The sequence below is a fragment of the Ipomoea triloba genome, chromosome 2 (genome assembly GCF_003576645.1).
Source record: "Ipomoea triloba cultivar NCNSP0323 chromosome 2, ASM357664v1".
NCBI lineage: Eukaryota > Viridiplantae > Streptophyta > Magnoliopsida > Solanales > Convolvulaceae > Ipomoea > Ipomoea triloba.
The window spans coordinates 15130602-15144542 of NC_044917.1; the positions used below are offsets into that span (position 1 = coordinate 15130602).

General features: G+C 36.8%; 2 pseudogenes; both read left to right on the forward strand.

Moving 5' to 3' along the window:
- The first annotated feature begins 6787 nt into the window (after positions 1–6787).
- On the forward strand, positions 6788–8319 carry LOC116010808 (annotated as a pseudogene).
- A 3011-nt stretch (positions 8320–11330) lies between these two features.
- LOC116011231 lies at positions 11331–12399 on the forward strand (annotated as a pseudogene).
- Positions 12400–13941: the final 1542 nt, after the last annotated feature.

A 13941-nucleotide genomic window follows, 5' to 3' on the forward strand; every position in this document is an offset into this window, starting at 1 on the left:
ATCGGTGTGAACTCTTTTATAAACAATTAATGAACATAAATAATTTTATTTTCACACCATGATATTTAACGAAAATTTATGTGAGAAAAAATTAATATTTTTCTTATAATTATAAATTATTTATGAATTAACTAATATCCTAGCTTGTAAATGAATACAAGTTAAATGATACGGAGTAATTTTTTTTGGTTAATGTGGCATTATCCTATAATATTATACGGAGTATATGTTAGGAAACATCATATGTATTCTATGAAGAATTGAAAGTTTGAACTGTCTGTTTCTAAGGGTTAAATCTTTGCTTTATGTAGAATGTCATTGTTCTATCCCTGCATCATTAATTAACTTTATGTTATTGAAAAAAAAAAGGAATTAAAAAAATCAGCTATTATTATATATATTATTGTCCGATCCATCTTCTTATATTCCCAAATCAAACAAAAGAAACTAAAGCATCCCGCATTCTATATCTAAGATTGGACCTGCTAGCCTGGCCTAGGTTTGCTGTTGAACATTATGTGTACTGTTTTTCTCAATTTATATGTTTTGGACAAGTAGCACTATCCAATGTTGGAAGATGTCCCAATAACTGCCCCTAATCAATATCGGTCACACACACTATATGTAACTTTAGATGACAGAAACAGCTAGTCTCTACCCTAGCTAGCTTTCTGCTCCCAATTTGACAATTAATACATTTCTACAGTGTATAATAGTGTTTTTCTTGCCCACAGTTTAATGTTATTAACATTTTTGCAGTATTATACAAATGTGACAGTCTATAAATATGTATTTTTGTGTGTGGTTTATATATATATATATATATATATATAAATCACGAGGAAAATATGCATATGTAATGGGCTTGACATATAAAATGTTAGTAATAATCAAACTGTACTGGTGACATTTAGATATGAGAGTTATGCTTTATTCACTTGACCACCTTTTTAAGGAATTAAATAGGTTAATTTTTTTTAAATGTATAAAAGAGTATGTATTAACATATCATCAATTGGAGAAGCTACTTTTATATAATATATATATGCCTAATAATGGACACACTAATGACAGAATAGTTAATGCAAGGTTTGTTATAACAATTTATTGTAAGTCTGTTTAATTTTATTATGAAAACATGTCAAATAGGTCACTAAATAAAACTTATAGCATTTGTGTAATTGTATCATCGAACTTAAAATGTATGCAATAAACCATTAAATAAGTAAAATATGTACATAAACATTAACATGGCGTTTGGTTGGGATGAGGAAATTAGGGGGGAAAGAATTATAATTCGGTAGAATTGCAATTCAATGAATAAAGTAGGAATTGAAATTACATTGTTTGGTATGTAGGAATAGGAATACAGGGAATTGAAAGGTAAGAAGCGAATTGCAATTCTCTCCAAATGAGGAATTGCAATTGAGAGGAGGGGCAATTTTGTTAGTGTAAAGACAATTTTGTCCCTCCTCTCATATCCTTTGTTTTTTATAAATAATTTTATTATTATTATTATTATTATTATTATTATTATTATTATTATTATACTTATTATTATTATTTTATTATTATACTTATTATTATTATTTTTGAAAGAATTATTATTATTATTACTATTATTATTATTATTATTATTATTATTATTATTATACGTGTGTTGCGCGATTAAACCAATGCCCAATGCGTAGTTTTAAATTAGTGCTCCTTAATTGGTTAAAGTAGTCATATATAATAATGAGAGAGAAAAAAATGCTAAATTAATAAAAATCAAAGAAATAGTCTCGATGCTTATATATTTTAATAATACATAACGAAATTGTATATAGCTAAATTACAACTAAAGTAAGTAGAAACAAATAAACCACTAAATATAGATGACTATCTATTATGATCAACCAATGGAAGAAAATAATTGGATAAAGAGTACTAATTTAAGTAGAGTAAATTAATTTTTCTTAGTGCGCATTTGCTGAGACTCGAAATTGTCTTCTTCTTCTCCATCTTTAGTGAAGTTGAGTTTCCTTTTTACTAGTTGTGTCTGGTAGTGAATGAGAATGATTCGTGCAATGATGTTATGGTATATGATACCATGTTTTTGCCTTGTTGTGTATAAGATTGAGACCTCAATTGTATTATATATTCTTTATCTTGTAAGCGGTTATTGATATGTAGAATTTTTAGTTGTCTTTAAGCACATTTGAATAGACAAAACTTCAAAGACAACGGTTTATTAAAACCGTTGTCTTTGTGCACCCGTTTTTTATTTATTTAGACAACGGTTTTATTTAACCGTTGTAGTTGGTGTATTGTCTTTAAATACACTTGAATACACAACACTACAAAGACAACGGTATTTTAAAACCGTTGTCTTTGCGCGTTAATTTTTTTAAAGACAACGGTTTTATTTAGCCGTTGTTGTTGGTGTGTTGTAATTAAAGGCATTTTAATACACAACACTTCAAAGACAACAGTTTTTTAAAATCGTTGTCTATGTGCATTCGGTTTTTAATTAATCAACGGTTTTATGTAACCATTGCCATTGATGTGTTGTCTTTAAGTGCACTTGAATACACAACACTACAAAGACAACGATTTTTTAAAATCGTTGTCTTTGCGCGTTTATTTTTTTTAAAGACAACGATTTTATTTAACCGTTGTCGTTTGTGTGTTGTCTTTAAGCACACTTTAATAGACAACACTTCAAAGACAACAGTTTATTAAAATAGTTGTCTTTGCAGGTGCACCCGTTTTTTTTTATTTAGACAACGGTTTTATTTAACCAACGAATTGTATTAGCGGGTTTGACTAACGGATAATATATATTAGTGTTTTGTAAAAAAATATTTGATAAAATTAGCTGTTTAGGTTAGCGATTAACATGTAAAATGACCTAAAAGGGTATACATAATAATAATAATAATAATAATAATAATAATAATAGGTTGAATAATAATAATAATAATAATAATAATAATAATAATAAACAACGTTGTGTAATAGGTTAACCCACTATATTTTTTATGTTTTTTTTTTGAAAAATTCATAATTAAAAAAACCGAAATACCTTTGTATTTAATGACATTCAAGTTGTTTTTATTGATAGATGACCAAATTAAAAATGGTCATGTCACAATAATAATATAATACTAGAACCAAAAGTGAATGTTCTCATAAAAAAATGGACTAAAGTGAACTGTCATATATAAATCTAGGACAAAAAATAAAATTAACTTTAATAATAATATTTATATAAAATCAAAATCAAAATTACAAAAAAAAAAAAAAGAAAACAATATAATAAGATAGAAGGAAGCAGCATTTGGCACCGTCCCACATCGGTGGGAAAAGTGGGAATAGAGCCTTGAGGCTCCTTAAAAAAGGAGCCTCAAGGCTCTATTATTATCCAATCCCATTGAGGGTTCGAACCTTAACTCCAATGTCTTTTAAAACTAATTTAATTAATTAATTAATTAGAGATGCTTTGAGAAAAATTATTTTTTCTCAAAATTCCATATGCAAATGTTGCTAAATGTAGCATTTGCAAAAATTTTTTGGCGTTTTAATAATTCTAGTTTCAACAATGGTTTTCAATCGTAGTCATTCAAGAAAAGACAACGGTTAAAAATCGTTGTTGTTGCGCGAGACTTACAACAACACCGGTTTCAATAACACACTCAATAGACAACGGTTTTTAACCGTTGTCTTTGCACGGGACTTACAACAACACCGGTTTCAACAACACTCAATAGACAACATTTTTTAATCGTTGTCTATGTGCGTGACTTTCAACAACACCGGCTTCAACAACACTCAACAGACAACGGTTTTTAACCGTTGTCTTTTCTAGAAAAGACAACAGTTAAAAACCGTTGTCTTTGCGCGGGACTTACAACAACACCGGCTTCAACAACAGAAATTTTACCTTATAATAGACAACGGTTAAAAACCGTTGTCTATGAGCATTTTTCTTGTAGTGAACTAATAATGATAAAAATAAAATAATAATAATAATAATAATAATAATAATAATAAAGAGAATTTTTTTACTATTTACTTACAGTTTCATCCTCAAGAACGATGAGCATATATTTTTTTCCAGACGTTCCAATAGCGTTTTTTGGTTCGTTTTTCTTAATGACACGAACTTTGCAACTCCAGCCCACAGTTTGTGTGTCAATATCAATTAACTTTACTGCATTGGCCATGACTAATATCTTTGTACCATTGGAAATATGTTCATAAAGGATGTTAAGAAATAATATAATGGGAACCACAACATAAATTAAAAAACCATACATTAGGGAGTAAAGAGTAACTAAATTGTGTAGATTATCGAATAATATAATGAGAACCACAACATTACATAGAAGGATACAAGCATAGATGAACAGATTATACAATATAATAGATATATTTACATAATGATATTGAAGTTATACTAATTAATGAGTATACCACCATTGATTTAAAAGAAAATTGTAATCATTATGAGTACAAATACAAATTATAGAATCAGCATGATAAGATTTTGAAAATCATACATATAGAATGTCACGTAGATGGTGTGTTGCAGAATATGTTAGATTTAGTTTTGGGTGAATAGCAGTGAGAAGGGGAGTGGAGGAGAAATTGCCGAAGAGAATTCGGAAGTGGAAGTAAAGCGGCCCAAAGTGAAGTTGCTAATAAAAGCATAAAATTATACCTCAACCCTAACTCTTAAATCCTAAACCTTAAAACCGAACACTCTGGCGCCCAACTTCGGATTCTTCCGGCGGCCTCAGGTAACAATGTGGCCTCCGGTTGCAACCGCGACGACGGTGGCCTCAGTGAGTAGTTATGGACTTGTTTGGTCACAAGGAAGAAATCTCTAGGCTCAATGATGAAAACTCTAGGCTCAAGGATGAAAACTCTAGGCTAAGGGAGGCTCTTAAAGATGCTGAACAACAATATGAATCAATCATTTATGTGAGCAATAAGTTACTTGACGAGTTCAATGCTGCTCGTGACCAGTTAGATGCTGCTCTTGCTGGAAATTTTGATCTAGAAATGCAATTGGATGATGCAATTTTAGACATTCAATCTATGGAAATTTTGATGATTTGTCTAAAGGGAAGGATTAGAGATTTAGCATAGATAATGGAAATTATTGTAAGATCTTGATTCTTTGTAGTAGTTTATGTTTTTTCCTTTCAGATAAACCATACTTGATTGTAAATAGCAAAAGGTCAGTGGGCAAACGTTTGTATGTGCAAAGCCAAAGCTTTGCTTTTTTGAATTTTTTTTGGATAGGGACAATTGAGCCAGACATGGTTGGATAGCACTTTTACAAAGGAAAATTTGATGGTTGTGAATAATATTTGTTGAACTCAAGTTTCTTAAAAAAAAAAAACTTAAAACTCTAAACCTATAGCCTAAACCCTAAACCTTAAAACCTTAAACCTATAGACTAAACCTTAAACCAAAATCGTAAACCTTAAAACATTAAACCTATAGACTAAACCCTAAACCCTAAACTCGTATATACTAAAATATAGGTCTAACCTACGTTCGCTGCCTGCTTGAGATCCGTCTTTCCTCCATCTCTCCCTCCCCACCGCACCTTCTCGATCAGGCTTTCATGGATGAGCAAGAATTTGATGATGCCAAAAACGAACACGATCTGAATAGATTGGAGTAGAAAGTTATCTGGATAGAAAATGAAATCAAGGAGCGTGGTGCCCCGATACTTGACCTTTGTAAGACAACGGGAAGAACTGCTAAATGAACGATTAAGACTGTATAATTCTTTGAAGGATCGAGCTGGGGTTTTGAAAGCAAATGTAGTTGACGGACAAAAAAAAGAAGATCTCAAAGATTAGGGCTAAGATGCATGAACTTCTGGAAGATCTCAAGGATCTCGAAGGTCCCAAAGAAGAATCTGATGCCTGAAGGATGCACTCAATATAATATCATTCTGTCTCTTTTCTTTCCAATGGTTATTACAATTGTACCAATCAATTGGCTTGCTTCTAACTAATGGATTTGTGTAACACTCTGTCATGTTATGTCATGTATTGTCTTTTTCAATGAGATACAATCCATAGCACTTTGAGAAGAAAAAAAAAGAAAAAAAAAAGAAAAAAAACCCTAAACTCTAAAACTTTAGAATCCTAACCCTAAACCCTACTGTACGACTAAACTAATTTACTTTATGACTCACATCTGACAATAGATCGGGACATATCAGAGTTAGGATCAGAGCATATATAAACGCATTACTCGTCGTGAAACTTTGGAGATCAAGTGTTATGAGAACTAAGTGCTCTACTTATGCTCTTCTGTAACCCCTTCATGCTAAAGTTAGTATCTTTTGAGTTGAAATGAATGAGTTTTGTTTAAAAAAAAAAAAAAAAAAAAAAACTAAACCCTAACCCCTATAACCCTAAACTCTAAACACTAAACCCGTCATAAGCCTTTCCCGTTTACATATCTTGGGTGCCCTATTTATGTTGGTCGGAAAAATGTGTTTATTTCTCATCTGTGGTGGACAAGGTGAAGGCTAAGTGCCTTGGGTGGCAACGTAGGTTGCTATCTAAAGGTGGGAAGGCGGTATTAATTTCTTCTGTTTTGCAGGCTATTCCCTTACATCTTTTTGCAGCTTGTGCTCCTCCTAAACAGGTTATCCGGGACCTAGAACGATGTTTTGCAGGCTTCTTTTGGAGGCAAGCAGGAGGTGCTCGTTACAATTGGGCGTCATGGAAAACGCTAGCCCTTCCTAAAAAAGAGGGTGGTGTGGGGTTCCTTGATGGTACGAGCGGCTAGTGCGAAGCTGTGGTGGAATTTTCACACAGTGTACTCTCTGTGGGGAAATTTCATGAGAGCTAAGTACTACAGTCGTGTCCACCCGGTGGCAAAGCTTTTGCAGTCTTCCGATTCGCATACTTGGAAACGCATGATTAGCGTTAGGGATGAGGTGGAGGCAGTCTTGGGTTGGCGGTTGACTCATGGAGATGTTAATCTCTGGTGGGACACCTGGTCAGGACTTGGTCCCCTAGGGCACCTTTACCACTCCCCTGGCGTTGAGTACTCTGGTGACTTACTGTCCGACTTTATTCAAGATGGGGAACTGGATTTGTTCGCCTATGATGACCTTTTGCTAGTGGGTTTGGAGGCGGACACGTCCCGATTGGGTCAGATGACTTTTGATATACCCATTTGGCGGGTAGCTTCGGATGGTAAGTTTTCTTTCTCCTCTGCAAAATCTCTGTTAAAGGCTGAGCCTGTGAACTCTGACCCTCTTTTGAGTAATTGCTGGCACAAGCACCTGCCCTTTAAGGTGTCTTTCTTGGCCTGGCGGGTGCTTCGCGGGCGTTTGCCCACGGACGACGCTATGGCCAAGTTTGGACATGTTATAGTTTCTAGGTGCTTGTGTTGCCAATCCCCTGTTAGGGAAACTATTGATCACATTTTCTATACAGGGGATACAACACAAGCTGTGTGGCGATTTTTTATGCGGTCACTGGGCCTTCACTTTAGTCATCATGGTCTCCGGACCTTGTTGGCAGGGTGGAGGCGGGTGGTTGCCCGTAATCTTCTTGTTTCCTTTGTTGTTGGCAGGTTACCTTATCTTATCCTTTGGGAGTTGTGGAAGCACAGAAATGCATGCATGCATGGTAGGGGATCGCCCAGTGTGCCGCGGGTGGTGTATGGTGTGGCTAAAGGGATGGCGGAGTGTCTCTTTCGGCGGTGGCCAAGGGAGCACATTCTGCCGCCGAGTTGGTCTGTCATTCTGTCCTACATGGACTCACATGAGCCTCGACGCGTAGTTCGTGCTATTAGATGGGATCCTCCACCAGATGGTTCTTTAAAGGTCAATATGTCGTACTCTGAGTCTTCGGGTGGGACTGCTGCCTTTGTGCGTAACTAGGGGGTGGGTTTTGCTATGGCTTGGCCATGCCAGCAGTTGATGGGTTTCGGGATATTTTTCGGGTACTGTTCCGTTGTCTTGAATGGTGTTTAGCCCAGGGGTTTACATCTTTGGTCTTAGAGTCTGCGTTGTCTGAGCTTAAGGGTTATGTTGATACCTCTATTCCTATTCCTTGGTCCTTGGATTCTGATGTGTCACGACTCCGTTTTCTTTGTTCTTGTGCTTCTGTGTCTGTTGTTCAATGTTTGCCGCAGGGTAATCTACCTGTGACTGCCTTAGCAGATTGGGTTGGGGGTAAAGATAGGGAGTTCAGGTTTCATAGTCTGTCTGACCTGCCTCCGAGGGTGCGGTCTTTGATTATTCATGATGATGTCCCCTCTGTTTTCTTTGAGGATTATGATCCACCTTGATCTGTTTTTGATAGATGCATGAGATGCTTTAAAAAAAAAAAGAAGAAAAAAGAAGAAAAGAAAAAGAAAATGTGCAGAAAGAAAAATGAGAAAAAGAACAAAAAGTGAAAATAAGAAAAATGAGAAAAAGAATGAAAAAACAACAAAAACAAAAAGACAAAACAAAAATGAAAAATGATGAAAAATGAAAAAGAAAAGACTAAAAGAAAGTTGCTTCTGCTGTTTGCTTGGTTTGGAGGCGATGATGGCTTGGCTTTAAGCTAAGTTTAGCCTCAACAACGCAGGTGTCAGCGGTAGAAGAGACACCCTAGTCCGAGCTGAACGGTGGTCGGGCAGGATTTTTTCAAATCCGTTGCTGGCCAATAGTGGCTGAACCCCTTCTGGGTTCCGGGTGGGGTTGGATATACTTGGGGTGTGTACCTTTTCTTTCGTGTCTCGTTCTTTTTCTGAACATTATTTATCCATTCATTCAGTAAGTCTTTGTTTTCTGCTAGCTACTTTATTTTATTTTTTAGAGGTGTGCATTCTTTGTTCATTGTCTGCCTCTTTTATTTTCTTTCGGCCTTCTGAGGTGTGTTTGGTCTACGAGCTATCCTGGTTTCGCCCTTGTGGGCTTTTATTTGAACAGACCATGCCTCAACGTCGGTGCTTGCGGTAAGAAGTTACACCCTGACCCAAACTGAACGGTGGTCGGGTAGGAATTGTTCAAATCCGTTGGCGGTTAGTCCAGGCTTGCTGCTGGCCCATAGTAGCTAATCCCGTTGGGGTTTCTGGTTCAGAACTGCTTTCTGGTTCTTACCGTTTGCTGGCCTGCGTGCCGATGTATTTTTTATTTTTTAGGCCTGCGTGCCACTTTTAGTTTATGATGGACTTTTCTGATTATTTGTTATGATTTCATCTTGTTTTCTGAGTGGCCTGTGTGCCTATGATATTGGTGGGTCCGGGTGCCTTGTGCTCTGCTTGGTATGCATTACAGCTGTTTGAAACAGGTGTTATGTTGCCGGATGCAGTAGGACGGCGCATGGTGCTCAGCTGATACGTAGGGTGCTTGGTTTAACAACGTACTTGAAGACTTGGGCTTCTCACAAGCTTCTGGCATTTTCATCTCAATATTTCTTTAGTTATGTTTGGGCTATAATTAGCTTGGGCAGTTATTCTTAAGGTTTATAAGTGCTGGAACATTGCATGACATATACTTTGAGGTGGGAGTGTTTCCCTCCTTATCCCTCTGACTGGTGAGGCGTTAGCATTGCTTAGATTGTGTGCATTACATAGCTGCTTTGGATAACCTGCAGAGATCTGTACCAAGTATGCTAGCATGCGGTCTAAGGGTGCGTGTCATTGCTTAGGATGTCAGCCGGGTGGCTCCCCTTCGGTCAAAATACAGAGATCTGTACGAGGGGGAGTTGGAGGGCATTCAGTTTTGGGGAAATGGAGGGGGACATCGGTCCCACGCCTAGTATGGGGCAATGTTCATCATTTATGACTTAGCCATTTTGTCATTTGATTAGGCTTGTATGGCTAGCTTTGTAAGGCTTTATGCCCAGTTTTTGAGGAAGGGTCACTTTTGGGCCCATGTATTGAATTCTGAGTTGAGGATGATATAAAATAATTGGTTTTTTTTTTTTTAAAAAAAAAACACTAAACCTGTCGGGCCCTCGAATGATAACGGCGCCCGTTAAATCTGTAATGGACGGGCGAGCCAATTTGAATTACAACATATTGCCATTATACTTCACTTTGATTTTTCTTAGACCATTTGATTCGCCGGCCAGAGGAGAAATTGCTAATGCGGAACTGGAAGTGAAGCCACCAAGAAGGGAAATTACTGAAGTAAATCCGGAAGTGGAAGTGAAGCCACCCAGAGGTGAAATTGCGAACTGAATTCGGAAGTTGAAGTGAAGCCGATCAAAGTGAAGCAGCCTAGAGGATAAATTGCCGAAGTGAAGCTGCCCAGAGGAGAAATTGCCGAAGTAAATCTGAAAGTTAAAGTGAAGTAGCAGAAAGTGAAGCCGCCAATAAAAGCATAAAATTATACCTCAATCCTAAACCCTAAAACCTTAAAACCCTAAACCTATAGCCTAAACCCTAAAGCTAAATCCTAACCCCAAACATAGGAGATGAAAAGTGGAAAAAGGTGAAGGAGGAAAAGAAAAGATGTTGAAAAGAAATATATGGGACAAAAGAATGATGGAAAAGATGATGAAAGGGATGAGAAAAGGTTTTGGTTTGGATATTTGTATTAGTGGTGAGTATTAGGCATCTTACTACATAATTTGTGTGCTTGAGAAGTGCTTGAATATGAATAAAAAGGGAGACATGGTTTGACAGCAAAGAGATGATGACCTACACTTAGGCATTTTTGATGATGAATGGCATGTAGTAGTGAGTGCATTGCACCATGGTTGAGTATTTGTATAAGTTCTTTTATGGCCACTTTTGAGCCAGTACAGACTTGGTTTTTGATGATATATACTCACAGTTTAAAAAAAAATAAAAACCCCAAACACTAAACCCAAAACCCTAAACTCTAAAACCTTAAAATCGTAAACCCTACTGTACGACTAAACTCATTTGTTCTTGATAACTCATATCTGACAGTAGATCAGAGCATATCAGAGCAAACTCACCGTGAGACTCTAGAGATCAAGTTTTACGTGAACTAAGCGCACTACTTATGCTTTTCTGTAACCCCTTCATGCTAAAGTTAGTATCTTTCATCATTACACAAATTCGTTGTAATCAATATGCCTATCTTAGAGATAATCATTGCAACAGAAAGCGGAACATTTTCCAAACTAAACTTCTTTTATGCCTGGTTGAGATCTTCTTTTGAAATATATCCACTCTTATCTATGTCAAAGTAGGAGAAAAGCTAAAAAAAAAAAACCCTAAACCCTAAACCCCAAGCCTATTCCCAGTTGGGTAGTATCTTCAGTCTTCTCCGCACCACTGACCCCAAACCGCTCTCTCTCTCTCACTCATTTTTCTTTTCGAAGGAGGGGACAACAATGGCGCGCCTCTCGGTCTTCGTCTTCGTGATTTCGGTCGTGATCGCCTCCATCACCGGATCAAACGCCTTCTTCGCTGATGATAATCCGATTAGGCAAGTCGTATCGGACGGCTTACATGAGCTGGAGAGCTCGATTCTCCAAGTCATCGGCTCTACTCGTCATGCTTCCTGCTTCGCTCACAAGTACGGGAAGAGATATGAGAGTGCTAAGGAGATTAATCGGCGGTTTGGTGTGTTTAAGGAGAGTTTGAAGATGATTAGATCTCATAACAAGAAAGGACTTCCATACAAGCTTGGTGTTAACGAGTTTGCTGACATGACATGGAATGAGTTCCAAAAGCATAGGCTGGGAGCTGCTCAAAACTGCTCTGCTACATTAAAGGGCAAGCTCAAGTGCTCAAATTCCATCGTCCCTGACACTAAAGACTGGAGGGAGGCTGGAATAGTTAGCCCTGTCAAGAATCAAGGCAGTTGTGGATCTTGTTGGACATTCAGCATCACTAGGAGCCCTAGAAGTAGCTTATGCCCAGACATTTAGGAAGAACATTTCCCTCTCCGAGCAGCAGCTTGTGGATTGTGCTGGAGCTTTTAATAACTTTGGTTGCAATGGTGGGTTGCCATCACAAGCCTTTGAGTATATCAAATATAATGGTGGTCTTGACACTGAGAAAGCATATCCTTACATTGGAGAAAATGGTGTTTGTAACTACTCTTCTGAAAATGTAGGCGTGCGAGTTTTTGAATCTGTTAACATCACCTTGGGTGCTGAAGATGAATTAAAATATGCAGTTGGGCTCATTAGACCAGTTAGTGTTGCATTTGAGGTTGTTGATGGTTTTAAATTATATGAGAGTGGAGTTTATACCAGCAATTCTTGCGGCAGTGATCCCATGGATGTGAACCATGCCGTTCTTGCTGTGGGCTATGGAGTGGAAAATGTCACCCTCTATTGGCTCATCAAGAACTCACAGGGAGAAGACTTGGATGACCATGGGTACTTCAAAATGGAGATGGGAAAGAATACATGTGGTGTTGCAACTTGTGCTTCATTTCCTTCCGTTGCATGAGTGTTACTCTTACTACTTGTTTACCTCTCTCGGAGGCTTGAGAATGCAATCTATATCCTCCCATAATAAGGAATCCATGTTGTGGCTTATACGCAAAATTCAACCTTAGCTAGGTGTAATATAGTTGTTTCAAACTTGTGTTGAATATAAGACACAAAATGATCGATAATACTGGGTATTTGTCTCTATGGATGCTATATGAACAATGCTTCATTGTAAATTAAAAAAAAAAAAAACCCAAGACTTTATGTGCTATCTTCTGAACCAGTGAAGATCCCTTGTTTACTTAGTAAACAGACTTGGTGTTGATCGTTGTTGAGTTTTTTTTCAAATGACATTGAGCAGTTTAAGTTGCTAAGCAATAAGATCGCTTGCTTCCCAACACCTATATTAGAAATTCCATTTGCATATGAGTATTCTCCTAAACTTCTACCATATTGGATTGAAAATATGGACTCTTATTACTATTTTACGGATAAGGACCAATTTTCTACCAGTAATAGATACGTAGGAAGACAGCATGATGGCAAGTGGATTAAATCAGAACATAAAGAAGTCATTATTTTTTATGAAAGCAGCAATATTTTGGGACTGTAAACCTACAAAGTGCATTACCGAAAGAATAACAGAACTAGTTGGGTCTTGTGGGAGTACCGTTACTCCACATGATGGGACCAACTAAACCCTAAACCTCGAAACCTAAACCCTAAGCCCCTAAGCCACTAAACCCCCAAACCCCAAACCCTACTGTACGACTAAACTCATTCATTCGTTTTTTATGGCTCACATCTAACAGTAGATCAGAGCATATCAGAGCTAGGATTTGAGCATATATAAGCGCATTGCTCGTCGTGAGACTCTGGATATCAAGTTTTACGCGAACTAAGCGCATTGTTTATACTGTTCTGTAACCCTTTTATGCTAAAAAAAACACTATACCCTAAACTCTAAACCTTAAACCATAAGCACTAAACCTAAATCCTAAACCTTAAACCCTGAACCAACAACCTTAAAGCCATAACTCAAAAACCCTAAACCTAAACATTAACCCCTAAACCTAAACACTAAATCCTAAACCCTAAACTCTAACCTTGAATTCTATGGTCAATAACTTTTATCGCAACCATACAACCTTTTTTTGGTGTACATGCTACCACTACTCCTCTTGAACTCTACTATTACAAGCTCAAGATCGCTTCTTATTGGTGTATATATATGCTTCAAACTTCTTATTGTGTCCCGGCCTTAGCTTTTTCTACAAATTATATGGTTAGGATCCTGGTATTTCATGTCTGAATCGGCCTGGCTAGCTACTTTTTGTTGTAAAATATAGACGGAAAAAGGGTCGAATAAGCCCTCTAACTTTAGCTCAAAAGTCAATTAGCTCCCTAACTTTTTAAAGGTACAATTACATCCATAAACAATGCATTTTGGTGCAATGAGACCCAAAAACAGGTTAATGACCTGCTATGACATGGGATTTTAGTATATATATATATATATATATATATATATATATATATATATATATATATATATATA